The sequence below is a fragment of the Leucoraja erinacea genome, chromosome 2 (assembly GCF_028641065.1).
Source record: "Leucoraja erinacea ecotype New England chromosome 2, Leri_hhj_1, whole genome shotgun sequence".
NCBI classification, from domain to species: domain Eukaryota; kingdom Metazoa; phylum Chordata; class Chondrichthyes; order Rajiformes; family Rajidae; genus Leucoraja; species Leucoraja erinaceus.
In genome coordinates this window covers 136,282,231-136,299,506 of record NC_073378.1, presented here as the reverse complement: position 1 = coordinate 136,299,506, position 17,276 = coordinate 136,282,231, and positions in this window count along the sequence as shown.

Genomic DNA, 17,276 nt, shown 5'->3' with positions numbered 1-17,276 from the left:
TCTTTGGTCTTGGTGTCAAATGTCCCAGACAGAACAATGGGATTCTTACTTACAGCAGCACAACACAATATGTAAACATACTCTTTCCGCTGACAGGTTTTGGGCAACACAAGCTTTTCACTGTACCTCGGTACACGTGACGATAAACTAAAACTGAACTGAAAACTAGTGCACTGTAAAAGTGTACTGAATGAACATTATTAGTTTAGTTTAGAGATAGAGCACGGAAACAGGCCTTTGGGCCCACTGAGTCCGCGCCGACCATTATCTGAATGGTGGCCGATTAGGAAAAGGGGAGATGCAACGAGACCTGGGTGTCATGGTACACCAGTCATTGAAAGTAGGAATGCAGGTGCAGCAGGCAGTGAAGAAGGCGAATGGTATGTTAGCATTCATAGCAAAAGGATTTGAGTATAAGAGCAGGGAGGTTCTACTGCAGTTGTACAGGGTCTTGGTGAGACCACACCTGGAGTATTGCGGACAGTTTTGGTCTCCCAATCTGAGGAAAGACATTCTTGCCATAGAGCGAGTACAGAGAAGGTTCACCAGACTGATTCCTGGGATGGCAGGACTTTCATATGAAGAAAGACTGGATAGACTCGGCTTGTACACGCTAGAATTCAGAAGATTGAGGGGGGATCTTATAGAAACTTACAAAATTCTTAAGGGGTTGGACAGGCTAGATGCAGGAAGATTGTTCCCGATGTTGAACAGGGCTGAAAGATGGCAGATGGAGTTTAATGCTGATAAATGTGAGGTGCTACACCTTGGCAGGACAAATCAAAATAGGACGTACATGGTAAATGGTAGGGAATTGAAGAATACAGTTGAACAGAGGGATCTGGGTATAACCGTGCATAGTTCCTTGAAGGTGGAATCTCATATAGATAGGGTGGTAAAGAAAGCTTTTGGTATGCTAGCCTTTATAAATCAGAGCATTGAGTATAGAAGCTGGGATGTAATGTTAAAATTGTACAAGGCATTGGTGAGGCCAAATCTGGAGTATGGTGTACAATTTTGGTCGCCAAATTATAGGAAGGATGTCAACAAAATAGAGAGAGTACAGAGGAGATTTACTAGAATGTTGCCTGGGTTTCAGCAACTAAGTTACAGAGAAAGGTTGAACAAGTTAGGGCTTTATTCTTTGGAGCGCAGAACGTTAAGGGGGGACCTGATAGAGGTCTTTAAAATGATGAGAGGGATAGACAGAGTTGATGTGAACAAGCTTTTCCCTTTGAGAATAGGGAAGATTCAAACAAGAGGACATGACTTCAGAATTAAGGGACAGAAGTTTAGGGGTAATATGAGGGGGAACTTCTTTACGCAGAGAGTGGTGGCGGTGTGGAATGAGCTCCCAGTGGAAGTGGTGGAGGCAGGTTCATTGGTATCATTTAAAAATAAATTGGATAGGCATATGGATGAGAAGGGAATGGAGGGTTATGGTACGAGTGCAGGCAGGTGGGACTAAGGGGAAAAAAAATTTGTTCGGCATGGACTTGTAGGGCCGAGATGGCCTGTTTCCGTGCTGTAATTGTTATATGGTTATGTTGGGGAAGTCCAGAACTAGGGGTCACAGTTTAAGGATAAGAGGGAAGTCTTTTAGGACCGAGATGAGAAAATCATTTTTTACACAGAGAGTGGTGAATCTGTGGAATTCTCTGCCACAGAAGGTAGTTGAGGCCAGTTCATTGGCTATATTTAAGAGGGAGTTAGATGTGGCCCTTGTGGAGAGAAGGCAGGTACAGGATACTGAGTTGGATGATCAGCCATGATCATATTGAATGGCGGTGCAGACTCGAAGGACCGAATGGCCTACTCGTGCACCTATTTTCTATGTTTCTATGACCAACGATCAGCCCGTACACCAACACAAGCCTACACACCAAGGATAATTTACAATTTTACCAAAGCCAGTTAACCTACAAACCTGAACGTCTTTGGAATGTGGGAAGAAACCGGTGCACCGGAGAAAACCCACGCGGTTCAGAGGAAGAACGTACAAACTCCGTACAGACAGCACATGTGGCCAGGATCGAACCCGGGTCTCTGGCGCTGTGAGGCAACAACTCTACCTCTACGCCACCGTGCCGTCCATCTCTGGAGAAAAGGAATGGGTGACATTTCAGGTCGAGACCCTTCTTCAGACTGAGAGTCAGGGGAGAGGGAACTGAGAGAAATGAAAAGGTACATAGAATAAATTAATGAAACATATGCAAAAAGACAGATCAAAGCCAGCAACGATGATTGACCAAAGGAGGAGCCCACATTGGTCCAGTGTTGGCTGTGGGGAAGTGGATAAAGAGTTATACAAACTGAAACAGCAGGACGACAGTGAAATTAGTACGACGGTTATGGTGGTGGAGCGATGAAGATAGAGGGGATGCAGGGGTTACTTGAAGTTAGAGAAATCAATATTCATACCACTGGGTTGTAAGCTGCCCAAGCGAAATATGAGATGCTGTTCCTCCAATTTGTGTTGGGCCTCACTCTGACAGTGAAGGAGGCCCAGGACAGAAAGGTCAGTATGGGAATGGGTGTTAAAGTGTTTAACAACCGGAAGATCATGTAGGCCAAGGCGGACTGAGTGAAGGTGTTCAGTGAAACGATCGACCGGTCTGCTCTTAAAATTTGGAATTGTGTCTACTTCCGATACACGTTCCCATCACAATAATTCCCTGCATAAAGCAATTCATCTTCCGCAAATCCAGTGAGTTGAGCATAGTTTGTTGTCACGTGTACCAAGGTACAGTGAAAAGCTTTTGTTTCCAGAAGAAACGTTGCTGTCGGAGTAGACGTTTAGTTTAGTTTAGAGATACAGCGAGGAAGCAGGCCCTTTTGTTCACCGAGTCCACACTGACCAGTGATCCCCACACATTAACACTATCCTACACACACTAGTGACAACTTACATTTATACCAAGCCAATTAACCCACAAACCTGTACGTCTTTGGAGTGGAGTGATTGTAATGCATGATTGGAGATCCACTTCTGTGACTAGCACACAAAGAGTCGCCTGGGTGGGGTGCCATCTTGGACATGCACAATGGCACAGCTGGTAGAGCTTCTACCTCCCAGAGCCCTGGGTTCAATCCTGACCTTGGGTGCTGTCTGCGTGGAGTTTTCAGAGCAGAGAAGTGAATGCTTGGTTTAGTTGATGTGGGAGCAATTATTGGAACGCTGGGGAGAGAGGGAGCTGTTTCGTTGAGATGAATATCACTTGAATTGAGCTGGGACCAATGTCTAAGGGAATCAATAACAAAATAATTAAGGGTGGCACAGAATAGCCATGATTGAATGGGGGAGTAGACGATTGGCCAAATGGCCGAATTTTGCTCCAATAACTCATTCATAATAACTTATGATTCTACATGGACATGATGAATTTTATGGTATGGTGGTTCAGAAGATTAAGTCACCTTGCATCCAGAGAAAATGATACATTGGATCCAAATTTCTTAGGAGAGATTGTAGTGGTAGAGGGGTGGAGGTGACTGGAAGTCTGGCTGGAGGTCTGTGACCAGGGGTAGACCAAGGAACCGCAGATGCTAATTTACCTAGGAAAGCCACAAAATGCAGGAATAACTCAGCGGGTCAGGCAGCATCCCTGGGGAGCAGGATCAATGGTGCTTTATTATCACATGTACAAATTCACAGTGAAATTATTTAGTGCATACAGGTCAATAAAGTACTGCCATACATAAGCATAATCCCCAATATAAGCATAAGCAAAGCGTTACAGATATAAGCCACTGAGACCACATGCAATAGTCATCAAGTTTTGGCACCATTTACAAAGTCCAGTCCAGTCCATGCGCTTGGTCTCCTGGATCGGCCCACGATCCAGGCGAGCCCCAGGCTGCTGCAGGGCCTCCAGTCATCGCCTTCATCCAGACAATCCAGCGAATCATCGTCCCCCTCCTCGCCCAGCCACTCTCAGCCTCTTCGTCCCGGGTCTCAACCCGAAACGTCACCTATCTACAGTATGTTCCCCATGGATGCTACCAGTGAAGTTATTCCTGTCCAGTATTTTGTGTATTTCCTTTGTCACCAGTAGTGCTCTGCAAGGATCAGTACTGGGACTTATGTTGTTTATAATATATATTAATGATCTGGATGAAAGTGTGGTTGGTCTAATTAATAATTTGGCAGATAACATGAAAATCAGTAAAGTTATGCAGAATCAGAAAGTCAAAGGATATAGAAGGATATAAATCAGTAGAAAGTTTGGGCAGAAAACTGGCAGATGGAATTTAATGCAGACCAGTGTAAGGTGTTGGATTTTGGGTCAAATGGGAGAGTCTATCTTTCACTGAAAGTGGCAGCACAAGTGGATGGGTTAGTAGAGCAGGTATTTGGCACAGTTTCTTAATCTGTTGAGGCATTGAGTGCATAAATGTTGAGCTGTTTGGTTTGTCCAGTATTGTGTGTAGTTTGTAACGTGGAGGCTTTGGAGAGGGTGCAGAGGAGGATCATTGATGCTTTGCCTGTATTCGGGTGGATTAGTTATAAGGTCAGGTCAAGGTGTAGCCTTGCAACTGGCTACTGTCCGGTCAAGGTGCAGTCTTGCAACTGGTACCATGTCGACCAGTTCAACCTGGTGCATATGCTTCTTCTTCTTTCATGTGGCGTGCACAGCTTAAAGTTGTTGGACAACTTGTTCTATTTGATCTTCCGTTTGTGCATGTCGAGTTGATTGCATTAGTCGAAACAGGGCGGACCACGTGAAGGTTGCAATCTTCCACCCCGTGCACATGCTCATCCTTCATGGAAAGTCTGCATTGGCGGACCAGGCGGAAGAGATCTTTATGAACCAACGGCTATAAAGGCGACACGGCAACGCACTGTGGAATGCGAAAGGCTAGCCAGAGCAATAAAGTCATCCACTGCAGCCATCAGTCTCCAGCCGTGATGATTTTTCATCCCAGTGGACTCTGGCTTCTGTGGCCGAGAGGGTGGGGTTGTTACAGTGCAGCAGATTCTCCACTTAAACTCATCCACTCACAGGTTTTTGTGCAGCCCTCTTCACTGGACTCGTGAGTCATGTCAGAACTCACCAGAATTGAGACTGCACAACCCGCCATGGTCGGTACCGACGGGCCACCACTAGTTATAAGGAGTGCCAGCGGTGACATGATAGAGGTTTATAGGATTCTGAGAGGCATAGATAGGGAGATGGTCAGAGTCTTTTTTTCCAGGTTGTTAATGTCAAATATCAGAGGGCATGTGGTTCAGGTGAGAGGTGCAAAGTTTAAAGTGAAAAAAGACACAAAGTATTGGAATAACTCAGTGGCTCATCTCCGGAGGACATGCATAGGTGATGTTTCGGGTCGGGACCCTAGATCATGGTCAATACAGATATTGTGGGCTGAATCGCCTGTTTCTGTGCTGTACCGTCCTAAGTACTATATGCTCTTGATGCAAAGATGTTGTCAGTCACACCCTTGTCCATGATTGTGGTCAGAAGCCCGGATGGTGGGTATATGGATAAATCAGCCATGATTGAATGGCGGATTAGAATTGATGGGCCCGAATGCCCTAATTCTGCTCCTTGAATTTATGAACTCATGAGGAGGTAGTTGAGGCAGGTACCATAACAACATTTAAAAGAGATTTGGACAGGTACATGGATAGGAAATGTTTAGAGAGAAATGGGCCGGTGCAGGTGGGACTCTCTTAGATGTGGCATCTTGGTCGGCATGGAAGAGTTGGGCCTGTTTCCGCTTGCAAGAAATCAGTGCAAATGTTACAATGATTCATGGAGCTTTTGAGAACACTTTTGACCTTTTCCTTTGCCTATCTCTTCCCGTGGCAGAGTTCAGAGTTCAGTCTAATGTCAGGCAGGCTCAACTGAGTGTAAGCTGGATCTCAATATTGGAGATACCTGGAGCACGGCCGTAATGCAGCACTGTATTTTGCCGGATGGTTTAGTTTAGATTAGAGATACAGCGTGGAAACAGGCCCTTCGGCCCACCGGGTCCCCGCCATCCAGCGTTCAACCCGTACATTCACACTAGCTTACACACTGGGGACAATTTATAATATTTACAGAGACAATTAACCTACCAACCTATAGGTCTTTAGAGTGTGGGAGGAAACTGGAGTTCCCAGAGAAAACATATGCAGGTCATGGGGAGATCATTCAAACTTCATACAGAGAGCACCCATATTCAGGATTGAACCAGGGTGTCTGGCGCAGTAAGGCAGCAACTCTACCGCTACGCCACCTTGCCACCTTAGTTGAGTGTAAGAGCTCACAACAACATTCGCAGTCCAGGCACTTGCATAGCCTGAGAAAGGGACTGCGAGGATGACTGATGAATGGGCAGCACCCAATCTGCTCTCTCACCTCCATCCTAGTCCCAAAAATCAGCATCAACAGAAACACTGCCAGAAGAAAATCAATATCCGAGCTTTCAAGGACCTTGCAAAGACAACCCATTAGATGAGCTGCCAACTCATGGCTAACAGGAGCCGCACAGTGTCCAGGGCCTCCTCACTGCCCTGGAGTCCACTATTATTGGCAACACACACACACACATGCACACGCACACACACACACGCACACACACATATACACATATACACACACGCACACACACACACACACACACACACACACACACACACACACACACACACACACACACACACACACACACACACACACACACACACACACACACACACACACACACACACACACACACACACACCGGAATACCTCAGCGGGTCAGGCAACATCTCCAAAGGACATGGATAGGAGACATTTGGGATCGGAACTTCGTCAGAGTCTAAAGGGTCCTGGCGCAAAATGTGGACTCAGTGGACTGCTCTGTGCCTACTGTACTGACTGAGGTGATTGTGCTTATATACGGGGATAGTCTTGCTGAAGGTAGACACAAAATGCTGGAGTAGCTCAGCAGGCCAGGCAGCATCTCTGTTGCCTGACATAGTCTTGCTGAGCTGTATGCAAAAAATGTATTTCACTGTACGTGGGAGACGTTATAATAAATAAGCTCGAGGGTTAAGGAAAGGGAGGAGACAGCAAGGGCTAGCAAAATTGGGAGAATTGCTACCCCTTGCTTTCTCCTCCCCTTCCTTAACCCTCGAGCTGTCTCCTCCCATCCCCCTGCCCTCGGGCTCCTCCTCCTCCCTTTTTCCTTCCTTCTCCCCCCCATCCCCCATCAGTCTGAAGAAGGGTTTCGGCCCGAAACGTCGCCTATTTCCTTCGCTCCATAGATGCTGCTGCACCCGCTGAGTTTCTCCAGCAATTTTGTGTACCTTCGATCTTCCAGCATCTGCAGTTCCTTCTTGAACACTTACAGCTGAGGGGTATGAGTTTGATTTATCTAACTTCAAGTAACCCCTCTCTCTCCATCCCTGCCCCACCCAAGTCACACCAGCTTTTCGTTCTCACCTAGCTACAGCTAACAATGACCTGTTTCCTGTATCATCGTTACTTTTTTGCATATCTTTCATTAATTTGTTCCATATCTTTCTACATCATTGTCTATAATCTCTCGTTTCCCATTCCCGTGACTTTCCTTCTGAGGAAGACCAAAACGTCACCCATTCCTTCTCTCCAGAGATGCTGCCTGTCCCACTGAGTTACTCCAGCACTTTGTGTTTATCTTCGGTGTAAACCAGCATTTGCGGTTCCTTCCTATGCAAGAGAAGTCCAATCACTTAGACTTAGCACTTGACAGTACTGTGATTTGAGTCTCCCACCACCAACATCCTGGGAGGGCAAACACCAACCAGAAACTCACCTGGGCCACGAGCAGACATCTAAACACCGGTAGAACAAGGAACTGCAGATGCAGGTTTACAAACAAAAGGCACAAAGTGTTGGTATAACTCAGTAAGCCAGGCAGCATCTTTGGAGAAAATGGATGTGACATTTCAGATTGGGACCCTTCTTCAGACGTTCTGAATCTGAAGAAGTGTCCCTACCTGAAACATCACCCACGCACATGCTCCATAGATGCTGCCTGACCCACTGAGTTACTCCAGCACTTTGTGTCCTTTTTAATGTAAAGAGGAAGCAGGTCAGGGCCAGGGGATCCTGCAGTGAATGAACAACTCCTGCCTTTCAACCATCTATAAGACAATTGTCAAGAGTGCGATGGAATGCCCTCAACTTTGTTGGATAAGTGTAGCTTCAATAACTCTCAGAAAACCCAGCACCAACCAGGATAATCCCTCAACCTCACAGTTCCCCAGCCCTGCACTGCCCGTTTCTATCTCCTTCCCAAATCCGCAAGCATGACTGCCCATTGTTTCTGCCTGCTCCTGTCCCATCAAACTCCTCTCCCGATATCTTGATTCTATCTTGTTTCCCCCTTGTATCGACCTAATCAAGAACGAGTCGTACCCCAGCCACTCCCACTTTTCCCCTCTCCCATCGGGCAAAAGTTACAGAAGTGTGAAAACGCACACCTCCAGATTCAGGGACCGTTTCTTCCCAGCTATCAGGCAACTGAACCATCCTACCACCAACTAGACAGAGTTTTTGACCTCCCATCTTCCTCCAATGAGGCCCTCGAACTATCTTTGATCGGACTTTACTGGACTTTATCTTGCAGTAAACATTCTTCACGTTATATCATTTATTATATATCTGTTCACTGCGTTGGCTCGATGATAATCATGCACTGTGTAAATCCTGGAAACCCCTCCCCTATTGTACAGGAAGACTCTAGTGGTACAAGGCAGCAGTTCACAACCATCTTCTCAAGGGCTAATATGCATGGCCTAGCTGTGAAAAACAAACTTTAAAAACGCCATCAGTTCAGAGGCAAAGAGTTAAAAAGTTTGGAGTTTATGAGGAGCCTTTATTGTGACTTGTCTTGCTTGTGCACAACAATAGCCTCCTTAGGGACCACACAACGTTTACAGATGAGAATGCTGCCAGCACACATGCAACCAGTGGGAATGCAGACATCCTGTGTGGCCCAAGGGGAAGCTCACCAATCCAATTCAAAGCGATCTTCCTCAGTGTTATTGATCTTCGGATTCAATTGCTGAAACAAAGTGTACAGCTTTTAAATTCCATTCGCAAGACAATGAGATGGAATAGATCAGGTAGAAGCACAGAGTCTCTTGCCCAGAGTAGAGGATTGAGAACCAGAGGACAATGGTTTAAGGTGAGGGGGGGAAGATTTAATAGGAAGAATGTCATTAAGCTGGATAGGGCACAGAAAACATTCACCAGGGTGTTACTGGGGCCGGAGGGTTTAAATTATAGGGAGAGGCTGGATAGACTGGGACTTTTTTCCCTAGACCCTAGGGGGCTGAGGGGTGAACCTATGGAGGTGTACAACATTAGGGAACATTTTTTCACACAGAGAGTGGTGAATCTCTGGAACTCTCTGCCACAGAGGGTAGTTGAGGCCAGTTCATTGGCTATATTTAAGAGGGAGTTAGATGTGGCCCTTCTGGCTAAGGGGATCAGGGGGTATGGAGAGAAGGCAGGTACGGGATACTGAGTTGGATGATCAGCCATGATCATATTGAATGGCGGTGCAGGCTCGAAGGGCCGAATGGCCTACTCCTGCACCTAATTTCTATGTTTCTATTATGAGGGTGGACGGTCACAGTCTTTTCCCCAGGGCAGGGGAATCTAATACAAGAGAGCATAAGTTTAAGGTGAGATGGGAAAGAATTAATAGGAACCGTGGGATTAACTTTTTCACACAGGGTGGGTGTATGGAACAAGCTGTCGGAGGAGGAGGTAGTTGAGGCAGGTACTATTGCAAGGTTTAAGAAACATTTGGACAGGTACGTGAAAAGGGCAAGCTTGGAGGGATGTGGGCCAAATGCAGGCAGGTGGGACTAGTGTAGATGGGATATAATGGTTGGTGTGGGCAAGTTGGGCCGATGCACCTGTTTTCACGCGGCATGACTCCATGACTCTGTGCAAAACCGTGCAAGAAAAATGATAGTGAGAATTATGCAGTGTCAACTTATACAAGACAAAAAGTGCTTGAGGAACTCAGCGGGCCATGCATAGCGTGCCACCGTGAAACCTAATCCAACATTCTGCACGTCTTTGGGACGTAGAAGGAAACTGAGCACCTGGGGGAAACCTACCCAGTCATAGGGAGAATATCATTGTAGGGACTTCAGGCTTTTGCTTTGCACTGATATATGGATATTTAAAAATGTATTGAACTTTTATTTCCTTTACCGTGCAATCTGTGTACTGTGTTTGCAAACCAGTTGTGTTGCTGCAAGTAAGAATCTCATTGTTCTGTTTTCAGTATATGAGACAATTGAACACTCCTGACTTTCTCTTGGCTCTTGAGAACATGCGAGAACTATTAACCTACAAACCCACACGTCTTTGGGATGTGGGAGGAAACCCGTGCACCCAGAGGAAACCCACGTGGTCACAGAGAACTCCGCAGACAGTACCAGGGCTGAACCGGGGTCTCTTGATTTGTGAGGCAGCGGCTCTACTCGTGCCACTGGTACCATGGTGCCAAAGTGACAATGATTCAGAGACGTGATATATCTCCGCTCAGTCCGCCTAGGCCTACGCGATCTCCCGGTTGCCAAACACTTTAGCTCCCCTTCCCATTCCCACATTGACGTTTTTGTCCTGGTGTGAAAGTTTGTTTCTTAAAAAGCAGATAGCAACAAAAACTGTTAAAGGAAGACCTTGGCAATCTTTAATCAAATCGTCAGACTGGAGTGGCAAAAGATCTACAATGAGCACATACGTTGCTCAGTGCTTCTCGGGCTCCCACTCACAGAACAATGGAGAGTTGGCACAATTATACATTTTTCTTATGTAAAACACTCCTACCAAGTCTGAATATGGCATGACTGAAAGATTCTGTAGCCTTTCAGAATATAGGAAGGCTGGGTCCAAATCAAGCTCATCCAATAACAAGTTATTACTTATCTCTGGGACGACAGCTATTTTTTTCAATCTTGGCTTCTTTATGGCCTTGAATGAAGCACTTGTTATTACTGCAGGCTGCCATCTTAATTGCTTTATTAAAAAGCCAACCTGTCCTCCATATTGTGTTCCATATAATTTACAAAGTCATTCAGACTTGACACCGAGCCATTCTTTGTTTTACTAGACTGTGCTTTTACCCCGCAACACTGCTCTCTCTCCCCATCCCCGCCCTCGCAACAAGGGCCGACTCCCCCTGGCCCTCACCTGTCACCCCACCAGCCATCACACTAGAACGGCTTACCACATCTTCATTTGCAGACCCCAAGCACCGGAGACTCCAGTGCACAAGTTTACCGGCATCTCTTTCGAACCTCAGAACGACACTCCATTTTACATTTCACTATTCCATTTGACTATTAGCTCTTTCACTGGGCCTCTTCCACTGGCAGAGTGAGGCCCAACGCAAATTGGAGGAACAGCACCTCATATTTTGCTTGGGAAGCTTCCAACCCAGTGGAATGACTTCTCTGACTTTGAGTAACCTTTGCTTTCCCTCTCTCTGTCCCTCCCCCACCCTAGTTCTCAGAACAGTTTCACTATCCTCCTGATTAAATTTCACTGATTGTAATTCTTGTTGTCACCTTATCCTATCTAACAATGATCCATTCATCAATTCCTTGAGCATTGTCTCCTGATTAAATTTTTGATCTCTCGTTTTCACAACTTACTCTTCCATATCTCTGTCTCCCTCTCCCCTGAATCTTAGTCTGAAGAACTGGACTGCACAGTGGCAGCGCAGTAGAGTTGGTGCCTTACAGTGCTTGCAGTGCCGGAGACCTGGGTTCGATCCCGACTACAGGTGCTGTCTGTACGGAGTTTGTACGTTCTCCCCGTGACCGCATAGGTTTTCTCCAAGATCTTCAGTTTCCTCCCACACTCCAAAGACATACTGGTATGTAGGTTAATTGGCTTAGTGTATGTGTAAATTGTCCCTAGTGTGTTTTAGGATAGTATTAATGTGTGGGGATTGCTGGTCGGCGCTGACTCGGTGGGCCGAAAGGCCTGGTTCCATGCTGTATCTCTCAAATAAACTAAACTAAACTAGTGTCTTGATCTGAGACGTCACCCATTCATTCTATCCAGAGATGCTGCCTGTCCCGCTGAGTTACTCCAGCATTTTGTGTCTATTTTGGTGTAAACCTGCATCTGCAGTTCTTCCTATACATTACCTGCATTACCAGGGTCTTGGGTGGCTTGTGGCAAATAACAATAAAATCGAAATCCATACAATTGTTCTCATAGGCCTTATCTTGAAAGAACTGTAAAAACAAAATCAGAAAACTTTTCCTCCATTAACACTGTTAGATTTTCTGACGCACATTTCTGCGGTGTAATGTTTAACTGGTTACTGCAATATTAATGCCGCAGAGATGAAGCCAGGCTGGTTGCCACGGTAACGTGTAGGCCGTCAGAGGCAAGAGACATCAGCACTGACGTTGGTTATTCCAGTAACTTTCTGCAGCTTCACAACAATAACAACTTTCAGTGGCATTTGGTTGAAATCATTTTTGTCTGTTTCATTCATAGGATGTAGACGTCAGTGGCAAAGAAAGTGATTAGCTCCTGAATTGTGTCGGAAGAAACTGCAGATGCTGGTTTGCACTTAAAATGGACACAAAATGCTGGAGTAGGACAGGCAGCATCTCTGGAGAGCAGGAATCGGTGCCATTTCGGGTCGAGAACCTTCTTCAGACTGAGAGTCGGGGGTGAGAGAGTCCCGATGATAAGGAAATGTAGAATGATTGATGTAGAATGGTGACAACGAGTCACACAACCAGTAACATTAACATAGATAAGACAGGTTTGGAGGGATATGGACCAAATACTGGCAGGTGGGACTAGTGTAGCTGGGACACCTTGACCGGTGTGGGCAAGTTGGGCCAAAGGCTCAACTCCGCAGAGTTCAAATCTGTGGACCCTGGGATCTCTCGCCGAGATCGCCAGAGTCGGAGCTCCAACCAGCGCGACCTGTGGACATCGGGAGCCACAGTCTCCGGGGAGGGACCGGCCGTTCCAGACAATCCAAGCCGCTGAGGAGTGTTTCTCCTGATGCCGGAGTTCCATCTTCCCAGCAAGAGGGCCTGAAAACATCAGGCTGCCATTGCAGCGATTGGCTGCCGAGGCCTGAAATAGGCCTTGACCTCGGGTGATCACAGAGGAAGAGGACTGAACTTTCTAGTGCCTTTCCCCACAGTGGAAAATGTTGATTCTGCTGTGGGGGGACGTTCATGTTAAATTCTATAATCTGTTGTGTCATTTTTCTTTTTTTTTCTATGGATGAACGAAAAACTAATTATTTCTTCTATGTAAAGCACTTTGGTTTCAACGCGAGTTAATTTAAACATGTTATATAAATAAAATTTACTTACAAAAAAAAGGGGGGCCTGTTTCCACACTATATCACTCTATGACCCTATGACTCTGGGAGGACAGTGAAACTAGACAGGAAACTAGGGTGGGGGAGAGACATAGTTGGAGAAAGCAAGGGTTACTTGAAATTAGAGGTCAATATTCACACCACTGGGTTGTAAGCTGCCCAAGCAAAATATGAGGTGCTGTTCCTCCAATTTGCATTGAGCCTGACTGACAGTGGAGGAGGCCCACAACAGAAAGGTTACTATGGGACGGGGAGGGGGAGTTAAAGTGTTTAGCACCCGGGAGATCGCGTAGACCGAGGCAGACTGAGCGGAGGTGTTGAGGAATCGCGTAGGCTTGGATTGATGGATCGAGGAAGACTGCTGCAATGCTAAGAACTATACTTTATACTCTATATCGTTCCCTTTTCCATCTCTTTCGTATGCGTTTGACCTGCTTGTATTTATGTATAGTATATATCAGATCTGATTGTACAGCATGTAACGCAAAGCTTTTCACACTACCTCGGTACATGTGTCAATAACAAACCTAAACCTAAAGGACCTGTCCCACTTGCCGATTTTTTTTTCGATGACTGCCGGCGTCATATCAGTGTCGCCAAAAGATTTTGAACATTTCAAAGTCCAGTGGTGACAAATAAAATGTTGCGACACTTGAGAAAACGCTGAGCGTCATACCAAATTTTTCGGTGACCTGATACATCGGTCAATGATGCCGGCAGTCGCTGAAAAAAATCGCCAAGTGGGACAGGCCCTTAAATCAAGTCATTGGTAAAATTGTAAATGATTCCTATTGTGTGTAGGATAGTATAGGTGGGCCGAAGGGCCTGCTTTATCTCTAAACTAAACTAAAGTACAACAGGTACTTTCTTCCCAATAACCCTTTCTGGCTTAAGCCCTCCCTTCACCACCTCCAGTTTAAATTCCATTTGGAATATTTTGGAGGACCAACGAACCAAGGTAGTGCAAAGGGAAAAATAACAGAATGCAGGATAGAGTGTTGCAGCACAATAGCCATAGAGCATGGAAACGGCCTTTCAGCCCAACTTGCCCATTCTGACGAAGATGCTCCATCTACACCCATATCCCTTTAAGCCTTTCCTATCGTACACTGGCACTATCCTACACAATATGGACAATTTCCAATTTTACCGAAGCCAATAAACATACAAACCCGCATGTCTTTGGAGTGTGGGAGGAAACTGGAGCACCTGGAGAAAACGTAAAATCTCCTTACACACAGCTCCCATAGTCAGGATCAAACCAGGTCTCGGGCACTGTAATGCAGCAACTCCATGTGAAAAGCTTTTGTCGCATGCTAACCAGACAGTGGAAAGACAGTACATGATTGCAATCGAGACGTCCATAGTGCACAGATCTACTGTCGGAGTAGAGATTTAAAAGAGTAGAATGATTGTAATGCATGATCAGCACACAAAAGTCATCTGGCTTGGGCACCATCTTGGACCACATGGCAATAACCTTAGCAATCCGTAGCCAAAAAATAAAGATTTCACTGTACTTCGGTACAGTAATACAAAAAAACCATTGTACCTTACGTATGACCCTGATCATTCGGGCGACTTTCAAGGCAGTCCATTTCTCTACTGGTGGTTGGGTGGTGGATTCAGGAGACTGCTCTGGCAGTGGGCTACGTGTAGTGGGCACGGCGATGGTCACTAAGGCTGCTGAGGCCACGAGGATAAGGGTCACCCAGGTATCCATCTTGTCGTTCTCCCAGACGCAATGGACAGGCACAAATCATGCAGCCTTTAGTATTGATTGATGGGTTAATCATTACATATTTTTGTTTTTGAACACTCCTTGCTTTGCTGATTAGCCCCAGATATCTACGCTCAGAGCAGTGGGTGGCATTTGGGTGGTGGGTGGGGGAGGGTGGTGAAGCTGGAGCAGGTCAGGGGCACCGGTGGAGGCCGATGAGATAGAGGGGACAGCGAGTTATCGTGGAGTGGGAGTGGGGGGAATTGGAGGTGAGGAGAGGGTGCTAGTGACGTGACATTGGAGCGGAGAGTCAATGGGAGAAGGAGTGTAGTTGAGTATTTAGTTTAGTTTTGTTTATTGTCACGTGTACCGAGGTACAGTGAAAAGCTTTTGTTGCGTGCTAACCAGCCTGCAGAACTGCTATCCATGATTACAATCGAGTTATCCACAGTGTACAGATACATGATAAGGGGATGACCTTTAGTGCAATGAGAGGTCAGCGCTGTCCTGTACGGCTGCCAGTCCTGCAGCAGTCAGTTTTTTTTCACTTCTTTTTTTATTATTTTTAGTACGTTAACGTGGGTAGTTGAAGGGTCTAACCTTTTTATGTGTGGGGGGTGATGGGGGGGTGGGGAGGGGGAAACTGCTTTTTCAAGTCCCTACCTGGTCGGAAAGGCAGCTTTCCTCCGAGCAGCATCTTCGACGTGTCCTCGCGGCCTACCAGCGGGGCCTGGAGCGGCGTTTCCTGAGGGGACCTGGCCAGAACCTCAGCTTCGGCGGCGGCACAGCGCTGGAGCGCTTTCGCCGAGCGGGCGATGCCTTGCCTGGGTCGCTGCGATGGAACTCCGGTATGCTGGGACCGCCTATAAAAAAAACATCGCGGAGCTGCGGTCTGTGGAGCGGCCGGCTGCGGGCTGCGGCGCTGAACTTTACATCGGGAGCCTGGGATCTCTGGCCAAGATCGCCAGTGTGTGGAGCTCCGTCCAGTGCGGCCTGTTGGCTTGGAAGTGGTGGTCTCTGGTCCGGTAAGGAGGCGGCCGTTCCTGGCACCCCATGCTGCTGAGGGGGTTCTCCCGGCGAGAACGGCCTGGAACATTGGGCCTCCATAGCGACGACTGCAGAGGACCCAATAGGGCCGACTATGGGTGGACATGGGGATCGGGACTGGACTTTCTGCCTTCCCCCACAGTGGGAACCATTGTGGGGGGGATGATTTTAAGTTTTAATGTTAAACTTCTTCTTTAATTTTTGTTGTATTTTTATTAGTGTGCTGCAAGTACATCTGAATTCCCCCTGAATAAGGGGATTAATAAAGTATTTATTATTATTATTTATTATTAAGGTGAAGCCAGTAAAGTCCGTTCACAGATAGTCCGATAGTAGTTCAGATTCAGATTCAGATTCCACTTTAATTGTCATTGTCAGTGTACAGTACAGAGACAATGAAATGCAGTTAGCATCTCCCTGGAAGAGTGACATAGAATATGATTTCAATAAATAAAATATTTTACATGCATACAAACATAGTGAAGAGTGGGACAGTGTAGGGGGGGATTTCAATAGGTAAATTGTTTAGTAGAGTATACAGACAGAAGCTGTTTTTACTGTCCGGGAGGAGACCTGTGTCCCGGTTGGGGGGGGGGGGGTCCATGGTTGGGGTGAGAGGTCCTTGGCGATGCTGAGCGCCCTCCGCAGACAGCGCTTGCTTTGGACAGACTCATGGAGGGGAGTGAGGAAAACCGTTGATGCAATTTTCACCACCCTCTGCAGTGCTTTTCCGGTCAGAAGACAGAGCAGTTGCCATACCATACTGTGATGCAGTTGGTAAGGATGCTCTTTATGGTGCAGCGGTAGAAGTTCACCAGGATCTGAGGAGACAGATGGACCTTCTTCAGTCTCCTCAGGAAGAAGAGACGCTGGTGAGCCTTCTTGACCAGAGTTGAGGTATTGTGGGTCCAAGAGAGGTCATCGGAGATGTTGACCCCCAGAAACCTGAAGCTGGAAACACGTTCCACCTCCGTCCCATTGATGTGGATGGGGGCGTGCGTGCCGCCCCTAGACTTCCTGAAGTCTACAATAAGCTCCTTGGTCTTCTTGGAGTTAAGGGCCAGGTTGTTGTCAGCGCACCATGCTGCTAGGAGCTGGACCTCATCCCTATAGGCCGACTCATCGTTGTTGCTGATGAGGCCAATCACCGTTGTATCATCTG